We start from the raw sequence: 6,000 nt of genomic DNA on the forward strand, positions 1-6,000 counted from the left end.
GGAAGATGTTACTTACATTTGTTTTTGAAATTATGACCCTGGCTTTATTTCTATATTGGATGACTGTAATTCATATTCCATTCACCCAGTTCAATGTAACAATAGATTTAGGCTACTACATGACACTCAAATGTTCCCTAAACTCATAATGAGGTTGCTACAACCAAGCCTACGAATGAAAGTCTACAGTAGGTGCACAGGTCTGTCAGGACCCGGTTACGAACCTGGGTCTCCGGAGTGAGAAACAGTCACTTAACCAACTGAGCCACGAATAGTCAGCAGAACCCAGATGATGAGGCAGACACAGCAGTACTTAAGACGGTGTATTTAATAAAGTAAAAAGGAGAAGTCCTTCAATACAAAAATGGCAAATCCAAAAGGTGGTAGGAATAGCACAAAAAAAGCCTCAAGAGATACTCAAAAACAAAAACAGAATTCCACAAGAGCATCCACCGGAATCGACAAGAATACACAGAACACTAGGGCTGGGTGCTAACATACCAACACAGAGCACAGAACTGAGGGAAACTAAGGGTTTAAATACAATCAGGGGAAACGAGGCACAGGTGCAAATAATAATGGGGAACAAGGGAAAAAACATAAGGTCAAAAAGCACAATGGGGGCATCTAGTGACCAAAACCCGGAACAACCCTGACCAAATCCTGACAAGAAGAGAGAAAATCGAGTAATCAAGGTGCCTGTGCAGGTATTGAATTTGATCTTGGTTGTAATCATTAGTCCAACAGTTGCAAACTACAGTTTCTATTGGACAAATGCAGGTTTGTTTATCAAATCAAATCAAATTTATTTATATAGCCCTTCGTACATCAGCTGATATCTCAAAGTGCTGTACAGAAACCCAGCCTAAAACCCCAAACAGCAAGCAATGCAGGTGTAGAAGCACGGTGGCTAGGAAAAACTCCCTAGAAAAGCCAAAACCTAGGAAGAAACCTAGAGAGGAACCAGGCTATGTGGGGTGGCCAGTCCTCTTCTGGCTGTGCCGGGTAGAGATTATAACAGAACATGGCCAAGATGTTCAAATGTTCATAAATGACCAGCATGGTCGAATAATAATAAGGCAGAACAGTTGAAACTGGAGCAGCAGCACGGCCAGGTGGACTGGGGACAGCAAGGAGTCATATCAAATCTAATTTTATTTGTCCCGTGCGCCGAATACAACAGGTGTAGGTAGACCTTACCATGAAATGCTTACTAACAAGCTCTGAACCAACAATGCAGTTTTAAGAAAATAACAATAATGGGGTGGTATACAGGGGGTCAATGTGCAGTGGTAAAGCTTAGTCGAGGTAATTTGTATATGTAGGTAGGGGTAAAGTGACTATGAATAGATAATAAACAGAGTAGCAGCAGTGTACATGTAGGTCGGGGTAAAGTGACTATGCATAGATAATAAACAGAGTAGCAGCAGTGTACATGTAGGTCGGGGTAAAGTGACTATGAATAGATAATGAACAGAGTAGCAGCAGTGTACATGTAGGTCGGGGTAAAGTGACTATGCATAGATAATAAACAGAGTAGCAGCAGTGTATAAGTAGTTAGGGGTAAAGTGACTATGCATAGATAATAAACAGAGTAGCAGCAGTGTATAAGTAGTTAGGGGTAAAGTGACTATGCATAGATAATAAACAGAGTAGCAGCAGTGTATAAGTTGTTAGGGGTAAAGTGACTATGCATAGATAATAAACAGCGAGTGACAACAGTGTAAAAACGAAGGGGGAGGGGGGGAGTTAGATGAATTTAGTTCTTATGTGTTCATTAACCAATTCAATTCAATAAGGTTCTTATTTACATAAAATGGACAGAGACCAGCCACCAAAAATTTGCCAATAGCGTTTATTCTCGAGAGCTCTGGTCATAATACCATGTACATTGGTTTATATACCTCACATTTCGTCGTAAATGTCCCTCCTCCTCTCGGATACAATGGCAATATAGTTCACAAGCCTTCTCACGTTCTCTGCCACCTGTTAAACAATCTACTATGTGTCCAAGGTCTCTCCCCTCCCTGGGTGGCGACAGAATAAGGAACACAGTATTCCAGCCGGTCTGACGATAGCTCCATTAGTTTCTAACAAGGAACATGAAGTCCTTGTTCTAATTCTTGACTAACACTACACACATTATATTCAGTGTTATGATTATAATAAGATTCATACATTCATACAGTGACGGAGTAGTATTCTGTTCAGTTATAGTTCTATGTTAAATGTATACATCGTTTAGTCATTATTCATAAAAATCCCATAACAAGGGGTCAATGCAAATAGTCTGGGTGGTCATTTGATTACTTGTTCAGCAGTCTTATGGCTTAGGGGTAGAACCTGTTTAGAAGCCTCGTGGACCTAGACTTGGTGCTCCGGTACCGCTTGCCGTGCGGTAGCAGAGAGAACAGTCTATGACATGGGTGACTGGAGTCTGACATTTTTTTGGGGCCTTCCTCGGACACGGCCTGGTTTAAAGGTCCTGGATGGCAGGAAGCTTGGCCCCAGTGATATACTGGGGCATATGCACTACCCTCTGTAGTGCCTTACGGTCGGATGCCGAGCAGTTGCCATACCCAGGGGGTGATCAACTGGTCAAGATGCTCTCAATGGTGCAGCTGTAAAACTTGGGGACTCATGACAAATTTTTTCAGTCTCCTGAGGGGGTAAAGGCATTGTTGTGTCCCCTTCACAACTTTCTTGTTGTGTTTGGACCATGATAGTTTGTGAGTGATGACGACACCAAGAAACTTGAAACTCTCGACCCGCTCCACTACTGCCCAGTCGATGTGAATGGGGGGTGTGTTCAGCCCTCCCTTTCCTGTAGTCCACGATCATCTCCTTTGTCTTGCTCACATTGAGGGAAAGATTGTTGTCCTGGCACCACACTGCCAGGTCTCTCACCTCCCTATAGGCTACCTCATCGTTGTCGGGGATCAGGCCTACCATCGTTGTGCCGTCAGCAAACTTAATGATGATGGAGTCGTGCTTGGCATGGGTGAACAGGGAGTACAGGAGGGGACTAAGCTCGCACCCCTGAGGGGTCCCTGTGTTGAGGATCAGTGAGGCAGATGTGTTGTCCAGGATTCAGTTGTAAAGGGGGGTGTTTAGTCCCAGGGTCCGTAGCTTAATAATGAGCTTTGTGGGCATTATGTTGTTGAACACTATGCTGTAGTCAATGAACAGCATTCTCACATAGGTGTTTCTTTTGTTCAGGTGGGAAAGGGCAGTGTGTTGTGTGATTGAGATTGCATCATCTGTGGATCTGTTGGGTCAGTATGCAAATTGGAGTGGGTGTAGTGTTTCCGGGATGATGGTGTTGATGTGAACCATGACCAGCCTTTCAAAGCACTTCATGGCTACCGACATGAGTGCTAGAGGGCGGTAGACATTTAGGCAGGTTACCCGAGTGGCACAGCAGTCTAAGGCACTGCATCCCAGTGTTAGAGGCGTCACTATAGACCCTGGTTCGGTTCCAGGCTGTATCACACCCGGCCGTGATTGGGGGTACCATAGGGCAGCGCACAATTGGCTGAGCGTCGTCTGGGTTAGGGTTTGGCTGGGGTAGGCCGTCATTGTAAATAAGAATTTGTTCTTAACTGGCCTGCTTAGTTAAATAAAGGTTTAATAATTTTTTAAAACTTTGCTTTCTTGGCCACATGGACAATGGTGGTCTGCTTGAAACATGTAGGTATTACAGATTTCCTCGGTGAGAGGTTCAAAATGTCAGTGAATACACTTGCCAGTTGGCTGGCGCATGCGCTGACTACATGTCCTGGTAATCTATCTGGCCCGCAGCCTTGTGAATGTTGACCTGTTTAAAGATCTTGCTCACATCAGCTAACGGAGAGTGTGATCACACAGTTACACCAGCTCTGGCAGTAGGAATGGGACAAAAATTCCCCCAATGTATTGTGGGAAGCTTGTGGAAGGGTACCCGAAACGTTTGACCCAAGGGGCGGCAAGGTAGCCTAGTGGTTAGAGTGTTGGACTAGCAACCGAAAGGTTGCAAGTTCGAATCCCTGAGCTGACAAGGTACAAATCTGTCGTTCTCCCCCTGAACAGGCAGTTACTGTTCCTAGGCCATCACTGAAAATAGAATTTGGTCTTAACTGACTTTCCTAGTAAAATAAAGGTAAAAAAAAGTTAAACAATTTAAAGGCAATGCTACCAAATACTAATTGAGTTTATGTAAACTTCTGACCCACTGGGAATGCGATGAAATAAATAAATCATTCTCTCTACTATTATTCTGAAATTTCACATTCTTAAAATAAAGTGGTGATCCTAACTGACTTAAGACAAGGAATCTTTACTCTGATTAAATGTCAGGAATTGTGAAAAACTGAGTTTAAATGTATTTGGCTAAGGTGTATGTAAACTTCCGACTTCAACTGTATATATACAGTACTACAAAATATAGCTAGTTCTCTCTCGAGTCAACTACTCACCACATTTTAATTACTACAGTAGGATGTCATTTTAAATAAGAATTTGTTCTTAACTGACTTGCCTTGTTAAATAAAAAAATTAAAATGTAAAAAATACATGTATGCACTGCTAGCTTGCCGTAGCTTATACTTTCAGTACTAGATTCATTCTCTGATCCTTTGATTGGGTGGACAACATGTCAGTTCATGCTGCAAGAGCTCTGATAGGTTGGAGGACTTCCTCCAACCTATCATAACTAATATTGAAGTCTATGGAAGGGGGTGAGAACCATGAGCCTCCTAGGTTTTGTACAGAAGTCAATATACCCAGAGGAGGACAGAAGCTAGCTGTCCTCCAGCTACACATTGCTACCCTACAGACTGCTGTTGAAGCTACTGTAGACCATTGCAAAACAGTGTGTTTTAATACATTATTTGGTGATGTGTAAATATTAAGCATAGTTTTATCTAAAAAGGATAACCTTAATGTTTCACTATTTTTATTTTTATGAAATTCACGGAGGTGGATGGTCCTCCCCCTCTTCCTCTGAAGAGCCTCCACTGCTATTCACTATAGAACGCTCTAGCCTACACAGTATAGACCGCTGTAGGCTATACACTATACACTGCTGTAGGCTCTACACTATAGGCCAAACACATGCATTTGGGAGATAGGGAATAGTTAGATAAAACTTGTAGATAGGAAAACTGTTCACCATTGTTATGAGACTTTATGTGCGGAGTCGGGATATACTCATGTCCTGACTGAACTCCAGTGAGTTCAGTGTTTTAAGTGTTTTAGCTTCAAGTCCTACATTTTCTTTCAATCTTGAGTGGATGGACACACCAGCTATCTGACCATCCAACATAACGGATATCTGATGGGGGATCATGTGACATATCTGCTGGAGGTCAAAGTGTATTATCATGTGTTGTATTTTTTTCCAATCACCATTCACTCCAGCCGCTAATCATCAGTCTGTTGCCCTGCACGTTGACATCTGTCTGCCTGAAAGCATCTGGTTCAACTTGGGTAACGGTGACTTTTCACAGAACGTGTCTACGTGACATAATGGTTGATCTCTAACAAACAAGGTGAAGAACCAACCAACCAACCAACCAATGGATAGGCATGCGTGAACAAAGACTTGGTGATGAATTTATTATTTTCAAAGATGAGGCTTCTACGGGTTAATGTTTAGTAGTACTCTCACAGGACACAGGAGAAAAAGATATTATCGTTGCTTATTAAAGTTATACATCAATTGGAAGGAGATGTGTACACTATACGGGTCAACTGAATGAAATGACACATTAAATCACATGTTATGTGTCACATGAGCTGAATACAACGAGTGTAGACTTCAAAGTAAAACGCTTGCTGACGATCCCTACCTAACGATACAGAGTTAAAAAAATTATTATAAAAAAGAAAAACGGTGAATACAAGAGGAATCAAATAAAGTAAAATACACACAAATGGAGCTACACAGACATAGAGTACCAGATCAAGGTATGTTTTATCTTTATTTAACCAGGCAAGTCAGTTAAGAACAAATTCTTATTT

This window comes from Oncorhynchus masou, chromosome 33 (genome assembly GCF_036934945.1).
Source record: "Oncorhynchus masou masou isolate Uvic2021 chromosome 33, UVic_Omas_1.1, whole genome shotgun sequence".
Taxonomy (NCBI): domain Eukaryota; kingdom Metazoa; phylum Chordata; class Actinopteri; order Salmoniformes; family Salmonidae; genus Oncorhynchus; species Oncorhynchus masou.